Source organism: Antechinus flavipes, chromosome 5 (genome assembly GCF_016432865.1).
Source record: "Antechinus flavipes isolate AdamAnt ecotype Samford, QLD, Australia chromosome 5, AdamAnt_v2, whole genome shotgun sequence".
Taxonomy (NCBI): domain Eukaryota; kingdom Metazoa; phylum Chordata; class Mammalia; order Dasyuromorphia; family Dasyuridae; genus Antechinus; species Antechinus flavipes.
This window is the reverse complement of record NC_067402.1, coordinates 230,489,276-230,504,592: the sequence shown is the minus strand read 5'-3', so window position 1 is coordinate 230,504,592 and position 15,317 is coordinate 230,489,276.

Here is a 15,317-nt window from a genome sequence, read left to right as displayed (position 1 = left end):
CTTTTACAAATTTTTAGGTTATGCACATACTTTCATTTTTAAGAAATTTTTATAGGGAAAAAAACAGAAGACAAAAAAAAAGTGAACATAGTATATGCACTGATCCATGTTTAGTCTCCATAGTTCTTGCTGAGAAAAAAACAAGTCTATCATAGTTGATCATCACATAATCTTGTTGCTTTATAAAATGATTTCATGATTCTCCTTGCTTCATTTGTGTAAATTCTTCCAGGCTTTTCTAAAATCAGCTTGTCATTTTTATAGAACATTCCATTCATTACTTTCATATGCCATAACTTATTCAGCCATTTCCTAATTGATGGATATCCACTCCTTTTCCAATTTTATGCCACCACAAAAAGAACTACTACAAATATTTTTGTATATGTGAGTCTTTCTTCCTCTTTTATGTGGCAGTGGTGGAACTACTGAATCAAAGGATAAACAAAGTTTGATAGCCCATTGGATATATTTTAAATTGCTCTCCAGAATGGTGGGATAAATTCACAATCCCACCAACAATACATGAGTGTAGAAGCTTTCCCACATTATCTCCAAAATTTATCATTATTTTTTTCTGTCATCTTAGACAATCAAATAGGAGTGAGATGGTACCTCAGGACTGCTTTAATTTGCATTTATCTAACCATTTAGAGCATTTTAAATAAATTTATGTGTTCATATGCTTTGAACATTCATCAATTGAGGAATGGCTTGTATTCTTAAAATTTTGAGTTAGTTCTCTACATATTTTAGAAATGAGGCCTTTATCAGAAACAGAGTGTAAAAAATTGTTTTCCAGCTTTCTGTTTTTCTTCTAATTTTAGCTGCATTGGTTTTGTTTGTGTAAAAGCCTTTTAATTTAATTAAAAGTATTCATTTTGCACTTCATAGTGTTCTCTAGATCTTGTTTGATCATAAATTCCTCCCTTCTTCAAATATATGATTGGTAAACTTGCTCTCCTGATTTGCTTATATTACTACCATCACCTTTTATGCCTAATTCATGTACCTTATTTTGTTATATGGTTTGAAATGTAGACCTTTGCTGAGTTTTTAACATCCGATTTTTCAGTGTTCCCAGCAATTTTTGACAATGAGTAAATTCTTATTCCAGAAGTGAATATTTGGGTTTATCAAAGAGTAGAAGATTATAGGCATTGACTATTGTATTTGGGGATCTGACCTATTCTACTGATCCATCACTCTATTTCTTAAGACAATACCAAATAGTTTTGATGACTACTGCTTTATAATAAAATTTTAGGTCTTGTACTGCTAGACCAGCATTGTTTGCATCATTTGCATTTTTTTCCAATTAATTTTTGTAGAGGACTGCCACTAGTGGCGGAACTCTGAAAAAGGTATACTTTAGGCAAGGATACTTATGGCAGGGTGTTTACTCAGTGTGATTGATGAGATAATAGTTCTCTAGTTCACATATACTTAGTGTGATATAATGATGTAATCATACAGTATTTAAGGACTGAGAGGACTGGAGTCTTCTCCAGCTCAAGCTCTCCAGCTCCATCTCAGACTCAGACATGGACATAGAAGAGACAGAGATCTTCCTGGTGGCTCTCCTGCCTTCATCATTCCTCCACCTAAGAGATCCTCCAGAGAGCTAGTCTGGACATTACATTTTGGCATTCAAATGTGGGGCATTAAACATGGGGCCATGAGGCTCTGGATGTAAGGACCTACACTTAGCAGTTTGACTGACCCAATCGTAAGTTCAGTGGAGAAGCCCTGTGACCTGGAAATAGGGTGAGTAAAAAAAAATAGACAAGCTGGAAACTTTGGTAAGGGCTAACCTAGTCACTTTCGTTTTTCAGCTGAATTGGGGCAAAAACTCAAAAGCCTCCTCCCCAAGGAGAATGTGTAGCATGCATAGTTAAGTTAATAAAGAAGCAAGGTTTGTTGGTAACTTGGAAGCAGATCACTACGCTCTTAAATACATTAGAGTATACATCTCCTTGGCTCTCTAAGGAAGAAAAATTAGAGCCAGATATGTGGAAAGCAGTAGGAGTGTAACTAATTGAATATTATGAAGCCATGGGTCCTGATTCAATTCCTAAGGAAACATTCCTTATGTAAAATATAATGCAATAGGATTCAAAGAAGTCCTCAAATTCTTAAAAAAGGAAAACATTTTATGTGGACAGCCAGCCAAGGAAGTGTGAGGAGAAAGACCAGGAAGGGGGTGATATTGACAAAGCAGCTGAAAGGCATGGAGAGTTGGACAAGATAGGAGATAAGTACCTTAAGGACAGTGTTGATGAGCTTAAAGAGTGTGGTGCTTCTCACTTTCACAGCTCAATTTCATTTCCACCTACACCCAAGCAGGCTCCCTTAGGGCATTCCCCATCTCCTGGCCCTCCTCCCTCAGTTTTTCCTTCCTAGCTGGAGGGAAGAGGAGGACACCATTAGCACCACTCATACAGCAGTTTTGTTTACCCTCAATGACATGATTACAAGAGGCATTAGTTAAAGCTAAAGAGGAATAATAATAATAATAATAATTGGGATATATCTGATTTAAAAATAGAAGCATACCCTGTGATTGAAGAGTTTAACAGGAGAAGATACAGTCCTTTAAATCTGGAAATTATCAAAAATCTGAAAAAGGCTTGCACTCTTTATGGGTCTACATCATCTTATGTTAAGATGGTATTAGAGAATTTGGCTTATGAAACCTTAATTCCTAGTGATTGGGAAATATATAGCAAAGATATGTTTAGAATCTGGACAAAACTTGTTGTGGCTTTCTGAGTATAGTGAACGCTGTAGAATACAAGCCCAACGAAATAGGCAAGCTGGAGTTAATATATAATAGTCACCTTTGATCAACTGGCAGGTATAGGACCTTATGCAGATACTTTAAAATAGATTAATTATCCTATATTAGCATGTGAACAAATTGCTTCTGTTGCTATCAAAGCATGTGGCACCATCCCAGGAAGATAAGATAGAGGGGAAGCCTTCACAAAACTAGCCCAAGGAAACAATAAACTGGGAAAACATTTTTATAGTCAAAGGTTCTGATAAAGGCCTCATTTCCAAAATATATAGAGAACTGACTCTAATTTATAAGAAATCAAGCCATTCTCCAATTGATAAATGGTCAAAGGATATGAACAGACAATTCTCAGACGAAGAAATTAAAACTATTTATAGCCTTATGAAAACATGCTCCAAATCGTTATTAATCAGAGAAATGCAAATTAAGACAACTCTGAGATACCACTACACACCTGTCAGATTGGTTAGAATGACAGGGAAAGACAATGCAGAATGTTGGAGGGGATGTGGGAAAACAGGGACACTGATACATTGTTGGTGGAATTGTGAATACATCCAGCCATTCTGGAGAGCAATTTGGAACTATGCTCAAAAAGTTATCAAACTGTGCATACCCTTTGATCCAGCAGTGTTTCTACTGGGCTTATACCACAAAGAGATACTAAAGAAGGGAAAGGGACCTGTATGTGCCAAAATGTTTGTGGCAGCCCTGTTTGTAATGTCTAGTAGCTGGAAAATGAATGGACACCCATCAATTGGAGAATGGTTGAGTAAATTGTGGCATATGAATATTATAGAATATTATTGTTCTGTAAGAAATGACCAGCAGGATGGTCTCTGTAGAGAAAGCTGGCGAGACTTATATGAACTGATGCTAAGTGAAATGAGCAGAACCAGGAGATCATTATATACCTCAACAACAATGTATTCTGATGGAAGTGGATTTCTTTGACAAAGAGATCTAACTCAGTTTCAATTGATCAAGGATGGACAGAAGCAGCTACACCCAAAGAAAGAACACTGGGAAATGAATGTAAACTGCTTGCATTTTTGTTTTTCTTCCCGGGTTATTTATACCTTCTGAATCCAATTCTCCTTGTGCAACAAGAAAACTGTTTGGTTCTGCAAGCATATATTGTATCTAGGATATACTGTAACCTATTTAACATGTATAGGACTGCTTGCCATCTTGGGGAGGGGGTAGAAGGAGGGAGGGAAAATCGGAACAGAAGAGAGTGCAAGGGATAATATTGTAAAAAATTATCCTGGCATGGGTTCTGTCAATAAAAAGTTATTAAAAAAAAAAAAAAACTAGCCCAAGGTCCAAATGAACCTTTTACTGATTTCATGGGACGTCTGCAGACAGCTGTCATACAACAACTAGTGAAAATGTAGCAACAGAAATTATAATAAGACAACTTGTTAGAGAAAATGCTAGGACTACACAAGCATGCTCCTTTAGAGAAGATCATAAGACATTGTGCCACAGTGGGCACCAATATCTTTTATAACCAGACTATGATGCAGACTTTCTATTAGATCTGAACATGGGAAAACAGGGTTCCTTTTGGCAAGGGACTTCCAGAGAGATTAGTCAATGCTTCAATGTGGTAAAGTAGGGCATTTGAAAACTCAATGTTGACATAAAGATAAAGTGAAAAAACAGGGTAGGAGAACAAAGACCCAAAACCCCATGTTCAAAATGCAACAAAGCATCAGAATGTAGATTGACTCAGAAAAATGGGAAGCAGGGCTTGGCTCCAGGGCCCTAGGCAAAAAACACTTGGGACATCATGGCAGCTGATGTTACACCCAGAGAGTCTTTAAAAGTTCAGTACTCCAACATGATCAATCAGCCAAGAAGCAACTTGATGGGACAAAGGGATTACAATTGGGGAATAGAGTTGTATACACCTGGGACTACTGAGATATACCCTGGAGAGGTGAAATCTGTCCCTGTCTGGCCTATAAATCCCTTGCCTCCACACACAGTAAACTTGACCATTTCATCTCCTAAGAGTGCTTACAAAAAAAAGTGTTTATCCATACATTGACTTAGGAAACTGGGGAATGTGTAGATAATATCCCAGTCACTAATACAGATAGTCAATGTGTGACTTATCGACCAGAGAAATAGTAGCATCAGGTTTACAGACTTCTAATAGTCAATCTGGTGATATTTGCCCAGATTTTTATTTCCTGCAACAGAATCCAGGAATATTCTGGACTGCAGCTGTTACAACTGGCCCACCTATGGTCACTATCTATGTAAATGGCATCCCATTGCAAGGGTTGGTAGACACAGGTGCAGATTGTACAGTCATTAGAGGTGCCAGCTAGCCCAGTCATTGGCCAAAGATTAAGGCAGACACCTATATGTCTAGCATAGGAGGATAAATAGTAGCTGAAGTTAGTGCTGCCCCTTTAAGATGGACTTTTGAAGGCGAAACAGTAGTTTTTACTCCTTTTATAGTTGAAAAATCCCCATCAATCTGTGGGTAAGAGACATTTTACAACAATTAGGATTACAAATGAGTACTTCAGCTTTTTAGGCAAAGCTGCTAATGAAGGCCTGCCTGCACTCTCACCTGTTCCCATTCAATGGAAAACTTATACACCAATGTGGGTAGAACATTGGCCCTTGGAATGATAAAATTCAGGCCTTAAAAGATATAGTACAGGAACAGCTTGACCAAGGACACTTACAACTTTCTCTAAGCCCTTGGAATTACCCTGTATTTCTTGTAAAAAAAAATCTGGAAAATGGAGGATGTTGACTGATTTGAGAAAAGTAAATGAAATTGTTCATCCTGGGAACTCTTCAGCCTGGACTTTCATCTCCTACTCAATTGCTTAGAGAATGACCTCTTTGGGTTATAGACATTATTTGCCTTTTTAGTACCCAGTGTTAATTTAGCTGAGCCTTATAAAAGATATGAGTGGACAGTTTTGCAACAGGGAATGGAAAATAGCCCTACTATGTGTCAAATGTATATGGCTGCTTAACTCCTGTAAGAAAAGCATTTCCAAAAGTTATGTTGTTACACTACATGGATGGTATCTTGGGGTGTGCATCTGAGGAGCAAATGTTAGAAGCATATCTACAAAAGATGATAATAACACTAAGGAACTACAAATTGCATATAGCTCCAGAAAAAAAATTCAAAGACATGCTTCTTTTCAATATTTAAGATATGAAGTATATTCTAAGGTGCTTACAGTACAAAAACCTTCTCTAAGAACAGAGAAGTTGAACACCTTAAATGACTTTCAAAAATTGACAGATTTCTAATGGATGTGTCCAGTGTTAGGCTTAACTACCTATCAATTACAACCATTTTAACGGGAGACACTGCTTTAAACTCACCGTTCTAGTTTACAAAAGAAGCTCAAAGAGGCTTTGAGAGAGGTTGAATTGGTTTTATCCAATGAGGTTGAAAGAATTACTCAGAAACCCTTGGAAATATCAGTTCTTGCTACAAAAGAGGCACCCACAACAGCCCTTCATCAAGGAGACAGAGTACAGAGTGATAGAGTGAGTGAACCTTCCAGCAAAGCCTTACTCCTTACCTAGTACTTGTGGTTAGAATTTTATTAAAGACCATTAAGCGAGTAGTACAATTAATTATCTGGGAAAAGACCTGACAAGACATACACCTTTTATACCAATGCACAAATTAATTTATGTTGTGAACCATCCCAGAGTGGCAAATTTTATTGGCCACAGATCCAAATTTTACATTAAAGATATCCCATTAAAGATATCCCAGCTATTACATAAATGGCAATGGGTTTTTTTTTTAAGTTTTCAAAACTCTTTTTTTTTATTATAACTTTTTATTGACAGAACATATGCATGGATAATTTTTTACATTATTCCTTGCACATCTGTTCCAACTTTTTGCTTCCTTCCCTCCACTCCCTCCCCTAGGTGGCAAGCAATCTTACACATGTTAAATATGTTGTAGTATATCCTAGATACAATATATGTGTGCAGAACTGAACAGTTCTCTTGTTGCACAGGGAGAATTGGATTCAGAAGGTAAAAATAACATGGAAAGAAAAACAAAAGTGCAAACAGTTTACACTCATTTCCCAGTGTTCCTTCTCTGGGTGTAGCTGCTTCTGTCCATCATTGATCAATTGGAACTGAGTTAGATCTCCTCTTTGTCAAAGATATCCACTTCCATCAGAATACATCCTCATACAGTATTTTTGTTGAAGTATCACTTCATGTAAGTCTCTCCAAGCCTCTCTGTATTCATCCTGCTGGTCATTTCTTACAGAACAATAATATTCCATAACATTCATATACCACAATTTACCCAACCATTCTCCAATTGATGGGCCTTCATTCATTTTCCAGTTTCTGGACACTACAAAAGGGGCTGCCACAAACATTTTGGCTCATACAGATCCCTTTCCTTTTAGTATTTTTTGGGATATAAGCCCAGTAGTAGCACTGCTGGATCAAAGGGTATACACAATTTGATAACTTTTTGGGCATAATTCCAGAATGCTCTCCAAAATGGTTAGATTTGTTCACAATTCCACCAACAACACATCATTGTCTCAGTTTTCCCGCATCCCCTCCAACATTCTTCATTATTTTTTCCTGTCATCTTAGCCAATCTGACAGGTATGTAGTGGTATCTCAGAGTTGTCTTAATTTGCATTTCTCTGATCAATAGTGATTTGGAACACTCTTTCATATGAGTGGTAATAGTTTCAATTTCATCCTCTGAAAATTGTCTGTTCATATCCTTTGACCATTTATCAATTGGAGAATGGCTTGATTTCTTATAAATTTGAGTCAGTTCTCTATATATTTTGGAAATGAGGCTTTTATCAGAACCTTTAACTGTGAAGATGTTTTCCCAGTTTGTTGCTTCCCTTCTACTCTTGTTTGCATTAGTTTTGTTTGTACAAAGGCTTTTTAATTTGATGTAATCAAAATTTTCTATTTTGTGATCAATAATGATCTCTAGTTCTTCTTTGGTCACAAATGCCTTCCTCTCCACAAGTCTGAGAGGTAAACTATCCTAAGTTCCTGTAATTTATTTATGATCTCGTTCTTTATGCCTCAATCATGGACCCATTTTGATCTTGTCTTGGTATATGGTGTTAAGTGTGGGTCCATGCCTAATTTCTGCCATACTAATTTCCAATTTTCCCAGTAGTTTTTGTCAAATAATGAATTCTTATCCCAAAAGTTGGGATCTTTGGATTTGTCAAACACTAGATTGCTGTAGTTATTGACTATTTTGTCTTGTGAACCTAACCTATTCCACTGATCAACTAATGTATTTCTTAGCCAATACTAAATGGTTTTGGTGACTGCTGCTTTATAATATAGTTTTAGATCAGGTACAGCTAGGCCACCTTCATTTGATTTTTTTTTTTCATTAATTCCCTTGAAATTCTCAACCTTTTCTTCTTCCATATGAATTTTGTTGTTATTTTTTCTAGGCCATTAAAATATTTTCTTGGGAGTCTGATGGGTATAACACTAAATAAATAGATTAGTTTAGAGAGTATTGTCATCTTTATTATATTTGCTCAGACTATCCAAGAGCACTTAATATTTTCCCAATTATTTAAATCTGATTTTATTTGTGTGGAAACTGTTCTATAATTTTGTTCATTTAATTCCTGAATTTCCTTTGGTAGATAGATACCCAATAGTTTATGCTTTTAACAGTTATTTTGAATGGAATTTCTCTTTGTATATCTTGCTGTTGGATTTTGTTGGTGATGTATAAAAATGCTGAGGATTTATGTGGATTTATTTTGTATCCTGCAACTTTGCTAAAGTTATAAATTATTTCTAATAGTTTTTTAGTAAATTCTCTGGAGTTCTCTAAGAACTGCATCATATCATCAGCAAAGAGTGATAGTTTGGTTTCGTCTTTACCTACTCTAATTCCTTTCATCTCTTTCTCCACTCTTATTGCCGAGGCTAGCATTTCTAATACAATTTTGAATAATGATGGTGATAGTAGGCAACCTTGTTTTACTCCTGATCTTATTGGGAATAGTTCCAGTTTATATGCATTACATATGATGCTTACTTACTGATGGTTTTAAATAGATGCTCCTGACTATTTTAAGGAAAAGTCCATTTATTCCTATCCTCTCAAGTGTTTTTATTAGGAATGGATGTTGGATTTTATCAAATGCTTTTTCTGCATCTATTGAGATGATCATATGGTTTTTGTTAATTTGGTTATTGACATAGTCAATTATGCTAATAGTTTTCCTAATATTGAACCAGCCCTGCATTCCTGGTATAAATCCTACTTGGTCATAATGTATTATCCTGGGGATGATTTTCTGTTGTCTTTTGGCTAATATTTTATTTAAAATTCTAGCATCAATATTAGGGAAATTGGTCTGTAATTTTCTTTCTCTGTTTTCAACCTACCTGGTTTAGTTATCAGTTCCATGTCTGTGTCATAAAAGGAATTTGGTAGGACTCCTTCAATCCCTATTTTTTCAAATAGTTTATATAGCATTGGAGTTCATTGTTCTTTAAATGTTTGGTAGAATTTACATGTAAATCCATCTGGTCCTGGGGATTTTTTCTTAGGAAGTTGGTTAATAGCTTGTTTTACTTCTTTTTCTAAAATGTATTTTAGACTATTTACTTCTTCCTCTGTTAATCTGGCCAAGCTATATTTTTAAAGGTATTCTTCCATTTCATTTAAGTTATTGGAATTTATTGGCATTGGGCAAAGTAACTCCTAATTATTGCTCTAATTTCTTCTTCGTTAGTGGCGAGTTCTCTCTCTTCATTTTTAAGATGAACAATTTGATTTTCTTCTTTCCTTTTTAAATCAGATTTACTAAGGATTTGTCTATTTTATTGGTCTTTTCATAGAACCAACTCTTAGTTTTATTAATTCAATAGTTTTTTTTTTTACTTTCAATTTTATTGACTTCTTTTATTTTTAGAATTTCAAGTTTAGTGTTTGACTGGGGGTTTTAAATTTGTTCCTTTTCTAGCATTTTTAATTGCAAGTCCAATTCATTAACCTTCTCTTTCTCTACTTTATGAAAGTAGGCTTTTAGAGATATGAAATTTCCCTTTATTACCTCTTTGGCTACATCCCACACATTTTCATATGATGTCCTATTATTGTTATTTTCTTGGGTGAAGTTATTAATTATGTCTATGATTCGCTGTTTCACCCAATCATTCTTTAGTATTGGCAATGGATTTTTGAAGAAAAAGTTTCTAAGGTTCCTTTTAAAGGACCAACTATCTTTACAGATGCATCCAAACATAATATTTGTGTTGTATACTCTCGTGACTTAACTATAAAGAGAGTAGTCAGAACTCCTTTTCAGTCCACTCAGAATAATGAATTGTATTCAATCATGCTAGCTCTTATGTATTATCCAGAAGATGTAAATATAATATCTGATTCAGCTTATTCAGTAGTTTTGGTATAAAGAATTGCCACAGCCCAAATAAAATTTGTAGCTTCTAATATATATCAACTCTTTAAGAAATTTCAAGAGCAAGTGAGAAAGCATCCAGGCAAGTAAGATTTATATCTTGCATGTCCACTCTAACAGTGAGCTTTCAGGTCCTATTTTTGATGGAAATTCAAAGGCAGATAGCCTTCTAACCATGCTAGCCAATACTCCTTTATTTCAGACAGCCCAAGAATCTCATTCTAAATTATAAGTGTCAGAGGAGAAAGGTCTCGTTCAGTGCACCAGAAAGTAAACAATCTGTAATGCTTGAGACTCCATGAAGTGATTTGCTGTGAGCATATAGGGACATATAGGGAACTCTGGCCATATTGAGATTGCTTCATAACAGGAGATATCTCCTTCTCTGATTGGCTGTGCATGTGACCTCATAGATTGTATTTAAGCTGTGAAGAGGAGGAAGCTTGCTCTCTTTTTACCTGGAGTTCTGCTGGGAGTAGGAACTAAGAGTGTGCAGGAGGTCAGAAGGTAGGATGTAGACACATTAATAAAGATCCTGAGTTTGCATACAACTGCTCTCGAGTGCTCTAATCACATTCCAACTACTGTTCATGTGAAATAGAAGCCAGAGACTTCTGAAGACTTCAGAAAGAGGTAATCTTAGTAAACACTGCAAAACACAGTGACCAGAGGTTTCTCTGAGGGCCTGGAATTAGGAGAGACTGGCAATAGTAAATGCAGAGTCAGCATTTTCACTAAATATAATCAGGCTGCTTGAGCTTTACATTTGCAATTTGAGATAACAAAAGAGGAAGATAGGAACATAGTAAAAGCCTGTACAGCTTGCCTTCTTTTCCACTGTCCTGTGCTCCCTCCAGGGAAGAACTCTCATGGTTTGAGACCAATGAAATTTGGCAAATGGCTATGACCCATTATAAATCTTTTGGTCATCTGTCCTTTTTTATCCATGTTGTAGTAGACCCCTTTTCAGGATTTACTTTTGTAATACCAGAAACAAAAGAGACTGCCTGAGTAGTCACTAAATTCCTTATAGAAGCTTTTGCAATAAAAACAGGTAATGGACATGCATATACTTCTAAACATTTTGTACACTTTTGTGCCCAGTACCCAGTACCAGATTTTACAGAGCACTGGCATACCTTTTAATCCTCAAGGTCAAGCAATAGTAGAGAGGAGAAACAGACATCAAGACACTCCCCCAAAAACAAAAGAAAGGGAGAGTCGCAGGTAATCCTAGAGAACTTTTAAATTTAGCTCTTTACACTCTTAATTTTTTTTTTTATTTTTGATAAAATGCACTGGCTTCAGCAGAGGTTTTATAACCTGCCAGAAGGGCAGTGTCCAGTACAAGCAGTTCTACTGTCTTTAGATAATGACCAGGTGATGTGGAGAGATCCAGAAAGTGGTGAATGGAAGGGACCAGATAGGTTAACTGCTTGGGGGAGAGGGTTTGCTTTTATCTCTACAGTTGGAGAAGGAATCAGATGGTTGCCAACAAGCCATATTTGCCTTGTCCATCAGAGAGATAAGGAGAAGATCCTTGAAACAAAGAAAAAGACCCACAAAAAATCAGATGGTTTCATCTCTGACTTCATGTGCCACTGAAAACCATGGCTGTTAACCCAATGTGTTTGACAATTGACTCATGAACATCAAAAATTTGTTAAGCATTTCAAATCTTCAGGAATCATTGGCTCCCCTGACACAGGATGAGACTGTTGCAGGACTTCAAAACCTGCAGGAATCATTGGATTGATTCCCTGACACATGAAGTAATGAACAATAGATTGGTTTTGGACTATCTCTTGGCTGCTGAAGGAGATGTACGTTTGTTATTTATATACCCTCCTTCTAGGACTATGGACATGTATAATTCCTCATATTGATTCATATTGTTTATTACATCATTAGTAGCTTGTGTTATGTGCTTATGTAATATCTCCCATCTTGATGCATTTATATATTCCTGTTTCAACTAAGACCCTTCAGTCCAGAGGAAACCTGCTAATAATATCTGGTTTGGCTCCCCATTTCCCTTTGGTGTTCTCACCTCGGTTCCTGAAAAGTCAGGGAGGGCATGACCAGCTGTGTTCTAAAACAAAAGAAAGCAGGAGATGTAGAAGACCACAGATAGTGGGGGAATTCTGGGAAAGGTATACTTTAGGCAAGGATACTTATAGCAGGGTGTTTACTCAGTGTGATTGATGAGATAATGGTTTTCTAGTTCACATATATTTAGTGTGATGTAATGATGTAATCAGACTGAAGTATTTAAGGGCTGAGAGGACTGGAGACTAGAGCTCAAGCTCTAGAGCTCCATCTCAGACTTAGACTCAGACATGGACACAGAGGAGACACAGAAGATGGAGACAGAGACAAAGATCTGCATGGTGGGTCTCCTGCCTTTATCGCTCTTCCACCTAAGACCATAAGACTCGTCCAGAGATACTCCAGAGAGCTAGTCTGGACATTACAAATTTCCTTGATATTCTTGACCTTTTCTTTTTCCAGATAAATTTTATTATTTTTTCTAGTCCTATAAAATAATTTTTGGCAGTTTAATTGGTATGTCATTGAATAAGTAGATTTAGGTAAAATTGTCATTTTTATTTTTATTAGCTCAGCCCACCCTTGAGCACTTGACAGTCTTCCAATTGTTTAGCTCTAACTTTGTTTGGAAAGTATTTTGTAATTGTATTCATATAATTCCTGGCTTTTTCTTGGCAGGTACCTCCCAAATATTTCATATTTTCCATAGTTAAATTAAACAGGATTTCTCTATATCTTGCTGCTGGACTTTTTTGGTAACATATCGAAATGCTGATGATTTTTGTAAACTTTTTTTGGATCCTACAGCTTTGTTAATAGTTTCTAGTAGTTTTTTTTAGTTGATTCTCTAAGATTCTCTAAATATACTATCATATTATCCGCAAAGAGTGCTAATTTTGTTTTTGCATTACCTACTCTTCTAATTCCTTTAACTTCTTTTTCTCTTAGCTAACATTTCCAATTGAGTGGGCAATCTTGTTTCACCCTTCATCTTATTGGGAACACTTATAGTTTATATTCTTATTACATATGATGCTTGCTGGTTTTAGAAAGATGCTACTGATCATTTTAAGGAAAACTCCATTTATTCCTATTCTCTCTAGTGTGTGTGTGTGTGTGTGTGTGTGTGTGTGTTTAATAGGAATGGGTATTGTATTTTGTCAAGTGCTTTTTTCTGCATTTATTAATATGATATGATTTCTGTTAATTTGGGCATTTGTACAGTCAATTATGCTAATATAAAAATATAATCGTTTCTCTAATATTGAACCAGCCCTACATTCCTTGTATAAATCCTATTTGGTCACAGTATATTATTCTGGTCATAAATTGCTATAAGCTCTTTTCAGATATTTTTTAAAGATTTTTTTGAATCAATTTTATTTATTAGGGAAACTAGTCTATAATTTTCTTTCTCTGTTTTGATCCTATCTGGTTTAGGTATAAGCACCATATCTGTGTCATAGAAGGAATTTGGGTAGGACTCCTTTTTTTCTGAAATAGTTTGCATGGCCTAGGAATTATTTAAATGTTTAGTAGAATTCACTTGTAAATTCATCTTACTCTGGAGTTTTTTTCTTAAGGAGTTCATTAAGAGCTTGTTCAATTTCTTTTTCTAAAATAGGACTAGTGAAGTAATTTATTTGCTCCTCTGTTAGCCTGGGCAATCTATATTTTTGTAAATATTCATCCATTTCATTTATATTACCAGATTTGTTAGCATATAGTTAGGCAAAATAATTCTTAATTATTGCTTTATTTTCCTTTGCATTGGTGGCAAGTTCACCCTTTACATTTTTGATTCTGACAATTTTTCTTTCCTTTTTCTAATCAAATTAACTAAAGATTTAACTATTTTGTTTTGTTTTTTAAAATAAAACCAGATCTTAGTTTTGCTTATTAGTTAAATAGTTTTCTTACTATTTTAGTTAATCTCCCCTTTTATTTTCAAAATTTTAAATTTGTTATTCAAGTGGAGGATTTTTTTTAAGGTCTATTTAGTTGCATGCCCAATTGATTAATTTTTATTTATTCAAGTAAACATCTAGAGATATAACTATTAACAATAGAACTGCTTTGATTACATCCCATAAATTTTGGTATGTTGTCTTATTGTCATTCTCTTGGATGAAATTATTATTTTTATGATTTGTTTCACAGACTCATTGTTGAGGATTAGATTATTTAGTTTACAATTTACTTTTAGTCTATTTTTTATTGCATCATGATCTGAAAAAGATGCACTATTTCTTTCTGCATTTGATTTTGAGATTTTTATGCCCTCAAAACATGGTTGGTTTTTTTATTTTCAAAATACATGCAAAGATGGCTTCGCTGATTAGATGTCTTAAGGATAAAATAATAAACTCCATTATTAAAACATATACTGTGTATAATTTATGAGCAAAAATTAGTAATGAATTATTTATTTGAAAAATATATTTCCCCTCATTTTTATTGTTTTATTATTTTTTGATTATATATTAATTTTTAAAAATACACATTTATTAATCATGTTGGGAGAGAAAAATCTAAATAAGAGGAAAAAATCATGAGAAAAAAAGGAAAAAGAAAAAAAGTGAAGAAAACATGATGATTAACATTCAATCTCCATAGTTCTTTCTATGGATGCATTTGGCATTGCCTTTGATCCCTGAAGAACTAAGAAGAACCAAGTCTTTGATTGCACACAATCTTGTTGTTACTGTGTATAGTATATTCCTGGTTCTGCTTGTTTCACTCAGCATCAGTTCATATTAATTTTTCCAGGTCTTTCTAAAATCAGCTTGTTCATTTTTTATAATAGTATTCCATTACCTTTATATATCACAACTTACCCAACCATTCATCAATTAATAGGCATCTACTAATTTTCCAATTTTTTGCTTTCATAAAAAGAGCTGCTACAAACATTTTTTGCACAAGAGTCCTTTTTCTCTTCTTTTATGGTTTCCTTGGGATACAAACCCAGTAGTAGCACTGCTCCATCAAAGGATATGCAGTTT